The sequence below is a fragment of the Pituophis catenifer genome, unplaced genomic scaffold (assembly GCF_029215685.1).
Source record: "Pituophis catenifer annectens isolate HBS135680 unplaced genomic scaffold, rPitCat1.0.hap2 SCAF_1, whole genome shotgun sequence".
In the NCBI taxonomy this organism is placed as follows: Eukaryota; Metazoa; Chordata; class Lepidosauria; order Squamata; family Colubridae; genus Pituophis; species Pituophis catenifer.
In genome coordinates this window covers 258,096,334-258,107,703 of record NW_027256881.1, presented here as the reverse complement: position 1 = coordinate 258,107,703, position 11,370 = coordinate 258,096,334, and the positions used below count along the sequence as shown (strand labels likewise).

General features: G+C 38.8%; 1 protein-coding gene across 2 annotated transcripts in view; it reads left to right on the top strand.

Moving 5' to 3' along the window:
- The first annotated feature begins 480 nt into the window (after positions 1-480).
- The window catches only part of HIPK3 (homeodomain interacting protein kinase 3), a 66,036-nt gene continuing 55,146 nt past the window's right edge, over positions 481-11,370 (top strand). Inside the window, exon 1 of one of the 2 annotated variants that reach the window (XM_070934462.1) lies at positions 481-927. The gene's annotated coding sequence lies outside the window, so the exon portion shown is untranslated. Of the gene's footprint in view, positions 928-1,902; positions 2,042-11,370 lie in introns of those variants that run through there. The other variant, XM_070934468.1, reaches the window with a different exon arrangement.

The window sequence follows — 11,370 nt, the reverse complement described above, 5'->3', positions numbered from 1 at the left end:
CTAGTTGCGAAACAAATGGTTTATTAAAGTTTAATTATTTAAATGTTTCCCAAGCAAATGAGAAGCCGACTACTTATTATTAGAAGCAGACTGAAATGAAAACAGCTTTGGGCTCTTCAGAGATCTACTTGCAAATCCGCGTAGCCATTAAGTGGACTTGGCTTTTGGCTGTCATCCTAAATCCCCTTTAAAGGCAGCTTCGGTCGTCCCGACGGAAGGTCGGTCTCGACGGTCTGAAAGGAAGGGCGATTTCTTTCTTCCCTTTCCCCTCCCTTGACCATCCGTTTATTGGGCTCTTCTGCCAGAGCCGTACCGTACAACCGAGGGCCAAAGATGCTCACCCCGAGAAGGAGGCGGGTTTCGGATGGCGAAATCCAGTTAGGAGGCGGCGGCCGGTAGCCAGCCGGGGGCGCTACAGCTGCGGATAAGGGCGGGCCGCTTGCGCTCGCCAGGAGAACCCCGCAGGCTGGAAACGGAACTGAGACATGTCGGAGCGGCGTTGAGGAAGCTGCCTCGGCTTCGCTGCCCCGGGAGTGGAGTGGGCGGCTCAGGGCTACGACGGAGGAGCCAGCTGCACTCGTTCCCGCAGGCCCCGCCGCCAAAGAAGCGGGAAGAGAACAGCCGCCGGAGTGGGCGGTGGCAGCAAAGGAAGTGGCGGCGGCAGGCTGGATCCCTCCCCGGGAAGATGAGGCAGAGGCCCGGGGAGCTGAGCGGGCTGAGGTGGGGCGCTTTCCTCACAGCCGCCAGGACAAGATGGCAGCGGCTGAGGAGGCGGCGGCAGCAGAAGCAACAGCAGCAGCAGCAGCAGCCCGGGGTTGAGTCGGGCCTGGGAGGCGCCTCCTTGTAGTAGCTCTCCGGTCATGCCGAGGGCTGAGGCGGCGGCGGCGGCGGTGGCTGCGGGGAGTCCAGCGCTGCCCGATCTGTGAAGTAAGAGCCGGGAACAAGGGAGCCAGGCTGCTTTTTCTTCCCCAGGGAGGGCAGGAAGGGCGAAGCCTCTGGGCTTATTCTTAGATCTCTGGGGGTGGAAAGTGTGGGGCTGGGCAGGGGTGCTGAGGCCATTCGTACCCCCTGCCTTCAACTTCTCAGCTCTTCCTGGGCTTTTGGCTTCGACTCCTTTTCGCGGCCCAGCGCGCTCCAAATGAAGCTGTCCTGTAGAGGCGAGTCGGTTTGAGAAAAGTCGGGGAAATCGGGCTTTTGGCGTTTCCCAGAAGGAGAGCAAAATCTGCCCTTAAGCAGGTGGGTGTGGAAGGGGGGAAAAAAAGCCCTCTAGGAGGATTTTGGCCCCCCGGAGGGAGATTTGATTGCTCGGATCTTAATCGCCGCTGGGGTTTAGTTTAGGGGAGAGAGATTAGAGCACGGACCCGGGTCCCAACTAAGCTCCGTGCCTCGATCCTGGGAAGAGGGCTTGCTTGCAACGGCGCTTTTAAAAACTTTGCCTTGGCAGAGTTTGGTGGAAACATTTTCCATTCTTTCTGGTACAATCGATGTCTGAACAATCGATGTCCGGTTTTTTTTTGTTTTTTTTTTGCCACGACTTGGCAAAAGACTACTAAATATCCCCCCCTTTTTTTTTTTTTGCTAGTATTATTTACAGACTGACGTATAAAGTAGCTTTCTTGCCGCCGGCGTATGTGAGAGTTATATAAATAGTCCAGTTCGTTTCTCGCTTTGCTTCAGTTCTCGCTTTCTGTACGGGCTTTCTCCCCCCCCCTTTTTTTTTTATTTGGGAACTAGAAATTTCCCTTTCGCGCTGTGCGCCTGTCTCTGCCCCCGCCCTCACCCTTTCGTGCCGTTTTGCTAGCTTAGTTTTTTTACGCTGGCCGAGCGGGCTAATCTTTAGGATCGCTGGTGTGTATGAAAGAAGAAATGTGACACGGCTGCTCCTCTTGCAACTTGTTAGAGCAGCGGGAAGGCGTGGTCGCCGTCTACTCTGGTTACCAGGAATTATTGCCTCGCTTCGGGACTCGGAGGTAACTAGCAACAATGGTTTGGGGAAAGTAATGGCTATTTTCATGCCGGGGGAACAGTCTGACTCAGAATGGTATGTGGAGTACTTGTAATCACGTCATACTGGCAATCGTTCAAAGCTAGTTGGGCTTTAGGATCGGTGTTAAAACTTGATTATTAAATTTTAGACCTTAACAGGGATCTTTTTTAAATGTTGAATTTTAGAGATTGCCTTTTGCTTTATAAATCTTTTTCACCGTAACTAAACAACAAAAAGGCCCTGTGAGAATTGTTTAAATGTTTAGAGTAGTAATAAAGTTTGCTGTAATAATAGCTGGCTGCAAACAACAAGTCTTATTTGTGTTGTGTTGGGTTTTTGTTTTTGTTTTTCTGTCATTTTGATGAAGCAGGCGTTTTATTTTACGATTTTCTAGGTCAGAAAGTGCTTGTAATATACCAACTTTATTTTAAAGCAGTTACCATCCTAACTGATGACTTGTAACATTATTTTTTAGGAAAAGTATACTGAGGTAATCAAACTTATTTTTCATCTAAAGAATTTATTTGAATTTAATTTAGACAGTTTTTTTTCTCTCTCTGTCATATATGCTAAACATTAAATTCTCTTGGCCAGCAGTATTGGTGTCTTATTCGCATGTGCCTTGTGAAACCAGATACTTGGATATGCATGTAGCTAATTTTGTAAATGCACTTATATTAAGCCATGACTACGCACTAAGTGCTATATAAAGGGTACTTGAAATCATTGACTCTTTGTTCAGTGGCATTAACATCATATTTATTTTTAAAAAACAACAAAGGATAGTAATTTTAGCTGTCTTATTTGGATTTTTTCCTTTATTAGTTTTTTTATGTGACTTCAGTAGTCTGTTGGAATGCTGTATTTGAATGATAAATTAAATCTTACTCTTTTTATATTCTCACCTTAGAAGGCAATTTACAAAACACTGTTGCTCAGCTTCCTCCTTGTATAGCAACTAGAAAACTGAATATAACTATAGTTTACTACAATTCACTAGCTCTAAAGGTTGCTATGGTGGTTTTGGTATCGTGTACATGTTAATGCTAAATTTAAAAACTTGGAGACATTTTACAATTGAGTAGTATTAAAAAAGAATTAACAATGATATCACTATAGAATTGTTAAGAGGCTAATTTTAATAAATGTGTCATCAGGCACATAGATTAAGTAGCATGTAATCAGGTCAGGGTTTTGTTTATTTATTAATTCACTCATTTGGCTGCCCATTCCTGAAGGCTCTGAGTGGCTAATAAAGGAAATTTACAGAAAAATGAAAATAATGATTCACCTTTCCAAATGCATATAAAAATAAAAAGGGCAGAAAATAAAACAAAAAACAAACACCACGTGACTGTGAACCCCACCTTCAATTGCAACACCACCACCTCTTATGCAAGACAGAACAGGTAGACCTTGACAATTTTCCTAAAGCCCAAGCAGAATGCTGTGAAGAATTGATTTGTGAATTAGTTTGATTCTTTAATAATTCTGTGGGAGAAAATATTCCATTTATTAAACTTTTATCTTTGATATAATAAGGTTTTGTAATATAAGTATATATGCATTTGTACATAATCCATATTATAGATAAGAAATATAGCTTTTGTGTTAAATCATCAGTCATTTTATTTATGACTTGTTTAAGCCAAACAAGTGGTCCACATGTTACATTAAACTATACAGTACAAACTAAATGGCTAGATGCACAGAAAATGTCAAAGCAGACAATCTACATTATGGCTGTTAGAAACCAGTTATAATCTGGCAAGTTTTGTCTTAGCCATTTGGCATGAATAGTTGTTTTAGGATAATTGTTAATGTAATCTTATCAGAAGTCCCATTGAGTTTAATGGAGCTTATTTACAAGTAATGGGTAATTAATTAATTGCAGCTAATTTTTATTTTTAAAGCTTATTAAGGATAAGGAATTATTTCTAGAGAAAAACACATATACTTTTTAGTTTTTTGAAGACTTTGTGTCATGAAATATATCCTCCAACACATTGATAGCAATTGACATGAAACAATGCTCATGTAAGCAAGAAAATTTGAAGCATTCATGTACACCAATATTTTTCAAAGGCTGCTAAACATAAAAGAGATTACAACATGTTTATTTGGTAAGCATTTTGGCACAAAATATATAGATGGTAGCATGGGTTTTAGAATAACTAAGTTAAATAGTATTTCACTTTACATTATTACTTCCATTTTAAAAGAATGCACAAGCAGAGCAAAACCATGCAATCATTCACTTTCAATTTTTGACATTATTCCAGCTGTCTAGTGATGAAAATCACATGTTTTTGTGGAAAAGCTTGTATCTATATATAGCAATACCAAGAGAAAAGTTTATGTCTAGTAGTTTCTTTATACCAGAATGAGATTATATAGCTGATGAAATGATCAGCATGTTAGAGAAGTAAGAACTGACATGTAGAGGAGTAAAATAAAATTATAGCATATATCTTTCCATTGTGATTTCTTAAAAACCAAGTAGTCTGAAACAAGAGAAATGATGGGAAAGGTTGTGTAGTCCATTACTTATAATTAAAATTCTCTTTTCTTAATGGTCCTTTGAGTTAGATTCAGGTTTGTAATTTAGGAACCTCTCATCCCTGTGTTTTTTCAAAAAAACTTCCTTTCTCAAAATTGTAGGTGTTGACCAAAGACACTAAATTATCTATTTTATCTAATAATTCTGTCGTGGAAAATGTAAGGGGCTGGCCTGTGTTGCTTCAGCCTGGTCTACCCGTGTCGTTTCGGTCCTGTCTACCCAATGCGAAGAGGAAACATTGGGCCAGCCTGGCTTCTGCCCGATCTACCCAGTGCAAAGAGGAAACATGCCAGCAGTTTGAGGAGTGGTGTCAAGCTGGCCATGCCCACCCAGTCAGCCATGCCTCATGAGTGGTGTCAAGCTGGCCACACCCACCCAGCCGCCCCCCCTCCCAGGTCACCAACAGCCCTGATGCGGCCCTCAATGAAATTGAATTTGATACCCCTGGTATAGGGTTTCCTGCTTGAGCAGAGGGTTGGACTAGAAGACTTCCAAGGTCCTTTCCAACTCTGTTATTCTGTTAAATCAACATTGTAAACAAGACAGCCAAATGTATTAGCCTGCTGACCAGCCCATGTAGGTATAGTAGAATTCCTTATTTATGCCTTGTTAAAGACATATGAAAATATATTACATTCCCATAACCATAGGTTTATCTGTTAAGTTGGCCAAAACAGTTATTTGCCAGAAATTAGTTTATTATCATTTTTATTTTACTTTTATTATTTTATAAAGCAGCAAACATACGCAATGCTTCCTGCTGCTATTTTTCCCACAACAACCCTCTGAGGTGGGTTGGGCGGAGGGAGAGTGATTAGGCCAAAGTCACCCAGCTTCTTTTCATGCCTTACTTAGAAAAGTATTGACTTTGGCTTAGTGTACTCTTTGGATTCAACCTATTATGATTTATATTACAAAAACAATACAGAGTGCTTTAGTCATGCTTTAGTCACTATGCTTAGTCTGTGTTGCTTTTTTTTTTAAAAAATAAACAAATGTGCATTTTCTTCTGCAAGGTGGATATCTACCTCCTAAAGTAAGGAGGATTCTTGGTATGAGGAGACAATCCAGGCAGTTCTGTCTTAAGCATTTGCATCCTAATTTATAGATATTGCTGCTTTTACTGGCTGAATTTATTAATTTTATTCTTCTAGTGTAATAGTTTTATTTTTTTAATTACTGCAAACTACCCGGAGTAGTATGATTTGATCAGGTTAGAAATCATGTAAAATTTTAAAAAACTGTTTCCCTAAATGTTGTTATTCTTCAAGTAATAGTTTGACATTGTGATTCTGGTTGATGTAAGCATCACATGTTTAGTTTAGTTTTGTAAATAATTGTTTTTCAGAACTTGGGGAGAATTCGTAGATTGGATTTTAGAATTAGAATTATTTATTGTAAATACACTTAGATTCTATGACAGTTATAAATTTGTTTTTGATTTTATAGATTTTATATTTAAAGAGTATTGTTAGAAGCATACATTTATATTTTTGGGCATGAAATAAGGTATTTTGGTTGTCAGTAGTTTGCATAATTGCTATTGTATATTTTTTTTCAAAATCAAAACAGATTATAAACCAGCTGCAGTAAGGGAGTCTGACCTTGGATTGAACACAAAATATTTCCTAACTTTGTATTAGAGTTGATATAGTAGTGTATCACAGGCAAATGTACAGCCTTTTTACTTCAGTTATTGAGCTTCTTGAAAATTGCAATGATTTGTAGCCTTTTACTGTCATGTCTGTCAAACTGAAATAAGGTTTGTCTTCATCATAATGAAAAGTACCAAATCAATTTTTAGTATAAAGCTGTAAAAAGGTTGAAGATTGAGTTGTTTGTGGAAGAGAAAATATATCTTTGAGACCCTGTCATATCAGCATTGAGTCAGTAAGTAGTTAATGGAAGAGACCTCTTCATTGTGGCTTGACAGCATTGTATCAGTATGTTGCAGTGAAAGTAGGCCTTTTGACAAAGGATCACATGTTCTGCTCTAAATATCACATGTGTTTCAGAGCCTTTACATCATGTTGCAGTTAATGTGGGATTATAGTTTGGCTGTGTTGTGTTGTTTTACCTGACCATCTTAGATTTGTTTCTCCAACTTCAGAAGCACTGTAAAATGGTATCCTACTAGTAACCGTTTGTTTTGATTATTTAACCTACGTAATATATGACTTTGGGCAAGATAAAGTGAAAAAAAAAATTAGGCAGATGTGTTTTGAACTGCTAGAAGTGTAGGTTCTGTGCCAAAGATGCAGATACAAAAGTTGAAATATGTTTCAAAGAAATCAAATGTCTGATAGAAGAATGGCTAAACTTTTTAAAAAGTAATTTTAAAAATTGGGTAATCCCAGAAGAAAGATTAGTATCTGATCCAATTTAATTTGATCCTGAGTATATGCCTTAAACAGTTGTGTTATTAATAGAATGTTGTGCTTATGGCAGAGTAGTTTTGACTTGCCTATTCTAGTTTGTTTATTTTAATAAATCTACAAAAGATATTTATGTGAATACCTTCCTTCTGATCGTTGGCTTACCCAGTGTAGTAGACATTTTTGTTTATTGGTATATGAGTTGGTGACATGTTCTTCTGCATGAATTGGTTGGAATTTATGTGCTTTAGCATGCCTTGAACTACTTTCCCTGAAGGAAAAGTGGAGGCATGAATAGCATGCCTAGACTGGAGTTGTTTCTGAAGAATCTTGTTTTTCTTACTTATATATAGGGGAAAATTTGTTAATAAGCTACATCTTTTGCTTTGCTCCAAATATGTCTTTTTAATGGATTAAGACAGAATAGGCAACTGTTAAGAAGTTGGGAGCATCAACTCTAACATTCTTGTGGGGGAGGGAATAAGAATGGTTGGGATCATAAGGATGATGTCATAAAGTGGAAGTAAGACAGCCTGATTTTAAGAGATGTTTGAATGTTGGTTTAAGTTTTCTTTTACTTTGGGTAATATGCACATTTTTAAAAATCAAGGCTTGCATGCAGTTTTTTAATGATTTTAAAATGAAAATCAGTAAGAAATTACACCACCACCATTATGTAATTTCAATGACACATTAATGAAGTTTTCAGGATATTGCAACGGAAAAAAGTGAGGTGAGACCATGTCTGAATCATCCCTAGATTAGGTTTATTTAAGAAAGCTTGGTTCTGAATATATTTTAAAACCTGATAATAGCTCTTATCTACGTATAAACTTAAAAAAGTTTCACCCTGAATCTGCTGAGGATGCATGCAATAAGCTAATGCTGGTTTGGTTGTTTTGTAGACAGGCCTTAGCTGTGTTTAAGCACAGGCATACACAGGGTGGATTCACAATTTAAATCATGATTTAAATCACTAGTAAAAAGGCTTGATTTAAATCAACTTGATTAAAATCATAATTTTTAAAGAGCAACTGTCATCTCTGCTACTCCTTTGACCTACTGTTGACTCACCGATAGTCCCAGTGTTGCAGAATATATAGCCTCATGCTACATAACTAAACTCCATTTCATGCTGAATAAACTAAATTATTTATGTATCTTAAATAGAAAACTATCTTACGATAGATTTTTACCCCAAAAGTTTTTTATTAAAATAAATTCGATAAAAATCAAAAAAATCCGATTTAAATAAAAAAAATCCGATTTAAATAAAAAAAATCTGATTTTTTTTTTATTTTTTTTAAAAAATCATTGATTTTTATCCACTCTGGGCATACATATACCAGAACATGGATCCCTGTTTTGCTTTGTTTCTCAAAATTCTTCTTTGGGTTGGACAATTCTATAAAAACTAAACTAAGGATTATACCAGAGGCATATCTAACAGTATCCAAACAATACATAGACAACATATGACACGTTGCCATTGGAAAAAAAAATATTGCAGGACTATTTAACCCTTCCTTTTTTCTCCAGTTGTTTTTCCATTTAGGATTGTTCCTCCAAGTTCTCTTTATTGTGTAAACAGTGGGGAAATATCAAACAGAAGAATCAGAGGGACAAGCGTTAAGCAACTTCTCAACTTGTACTATTTTCCTGCTTCTACTGCTTGTCTTTTGTGGCTGCTTTTCTTTTAATTCCATCTGGGCACACACGTAGACTCAGCTCCCATGTAATATCTGCTTAGGCCTTGGGAAGGGAGGGGGAAAAAGGTGCCTGGAAACGAAAACATAGCAACCTACTTGTAGTACAGCCAATGTAGGTGGGATTTTTTATTGAAAGTTGCCATAGCTACACTTACATCAATATGGGCGGATCTATAGCCATGATGTTATGGCCTTGGCCTTGCTGTCTAGGAACACTGCTGTTCCTGTTCTCTAGATTGCTGCCCTTTCCCCTCCCATTTGAGACGGTGGGTGGGCATAGGATTGGCTGACTTTCCCAGTGCGTAAGATTTGATCTTAAGAGGGAGGAAATCTAACATCGGCTTATCCTGCTACCTTTTTGAGGGTGGCTCTTCTAAAGGGGGCAAACTAAAATGAGTATTAATGAAGATTAGATAATATTGAACAGGTCCATACATTTAGGTATTCTTTCCAAGTTAGAGCTGTCCTCATTTTATTCCCTTCCATTACTTCTACAGTATATATTTCCTCTCATTGCTCATAATTAGGTGGAAGAGATTAAAGTAAAATAAAACCCTCTCTTAGGAAAAAGACAGAAAGAGGCAAACATCTCTCTGCTAGTGGTTGCACCTCTTGCTGATAGTTTTTAAGCCACCAGGATGTGCAGCATTTGAAATACTCTGAATGAAAATGCATCTATTGAAATGTACTACAATATAAAGCTTCACTAGATCCCTGTATGTACTGAAATCACATGTTAAATTTTGTGGCTGTGGGGATCTGTTTATAAGAGTAGAAAGATTGCCTGTGTGGTGACAAGGGAATTGAAACCTCTGGTCCCTGTTATTCTCCTTGCAACTTCTTGCAAACCACATGGGTTTCTCCCAATTTAAGTTTATCTGTGTCTGAATTTGGCTGTGGAGGATTCTTTAGCTGTTGGTAGGGAGAAGCCCTAGTATATTCTACTGCCACTAGGCACTTTTCTTCTGACCTCCCATTGCCTTAATAAGTGATTGAGGTAGTCTGGATTTAAACTTGGACATGCTGTCATCATGTAATGGTTTCAGTTTGTGTATCAGTTTTGCTTGGTTTCAATTGCACCATGTCAAAAACTTGCAGACCAGAGAATATGTATTTGAATTTGACTGGAAGAAAGAAATGTAAAATAACAATTGTTAGACAGAAATATTTGAGTATAAAAATATGTGGTCACCGCATCCTTAAGGATGCAGTGGCTCAGTGGCTAAGACGCTGAGCTTATCGATCAGAAGATCGGCAGTCCAGCAGCGGTTCGAATCCCTAGCGCCGCGTAACAGAGTGAGCTCCCGTTACTTGTCCCAGCTTCTGTCAACCTAGCAGTTCGAAAGCACATAAAATTGCAAGTAGAAAAATAGGGACCACCTTGGTGGGAAGGTAACAGCGCTCCGTGCATGTTTGGCGTCGTGTCACGCCAGCCACATGACCACGGAGACGTCTTCGGACAGCGCTGGCTCTTCAGCTTAGAAATGGAGATGAGCACTGCCCCTAGAGCCGGAAACGAATTGCACGTATGTGCAGGGAAACCTTAAGGTTACCTTATACAGAGGCAGGCTATTTATTTATTTAGAACTCTCTTGTTGACTCAAATAGTAGTAGCCCTTCACAGTTGCCTATTTGAAACAAAAACTACTCTTCCCTAGCTCTTCAATTTGAGATATTGAGATACTTTACCAATTTATACACCACTCAAAGTTGCACAACAGGTGGGAAGCATATAAATGTAATAAATAAAAATATACCTTGGTTTAAAAGAGACTAACATCATTCTCTGCTGTGTTCTCTTTCACTGGATATCTATAAATATGCTCCTAGGAAACAATAGGCCTATTCCATTCCATACACAAAAGTGAATTGTCCTGTGTAATATGAGGGTTTTTTATGTAAAAATGAAATGTGTGTTATGTGATGGCTTTTTTTGTTACTTTTGAGAGTCATCTGCCTTATAAATTGAGATCTGCTAAACCGACTTGCTACCTAGGGCAGGAATCCTAATACCATTCCAGACCTACTTTTGCTTGAAAATTTCCAGTAATGGAGGACCCACAATTACAAGAGATACAACATTCTAATGTTTAAAACAATGGTACAGAAATTGGTTAATTAGCCCCAAGGGAATAATTAGGACATACCCTGGGGTTAATGGAACAATTTGTAATTGTTTGTCAGTGAAGGATCCAGTTTGGGACTGCTGCTGTAAAAACCTCTGTATAAAACAACAGTGTGTTTATTTGAGATGGGAAAAAGAAGGAATTGGGTGAAATAGCAATAAGAACCATTGACATAATAGCTCTCATGGTCAGGAAATTGTTCCTTATTTCATTTTGGGATTTCTCTCGGTAAAGCTTCTACCCATTAGTACTTAACTGTGATAATATTTTATTTTTGACTTATTTAAACAACAGCTGAGAAAGTATTACTGTCCACAATTGCGGCCCATAACCAGGAAATGGGTTCTATCACACACTGTGAGCCCCAAACCTAGGCATGGAATTAGATCTTTAGAAACTTGTGAAAGGCCAGCAGGGTCAGGGCTATCCTCCAGAGGGGGAATGTTCTATAGGATGGGCACTATGGCAGAAAAGACACACCTTTGGGGCCCTGTCAGTTGGCATTCCTTAACTAAAAGGACCCGAAGCATGCCCATCCTGCCTGACCACTACTGACTGATGTTTAATCTGAGATGTACCACCTGTCTTGTACGTACACATGTTTTTTCCTCCC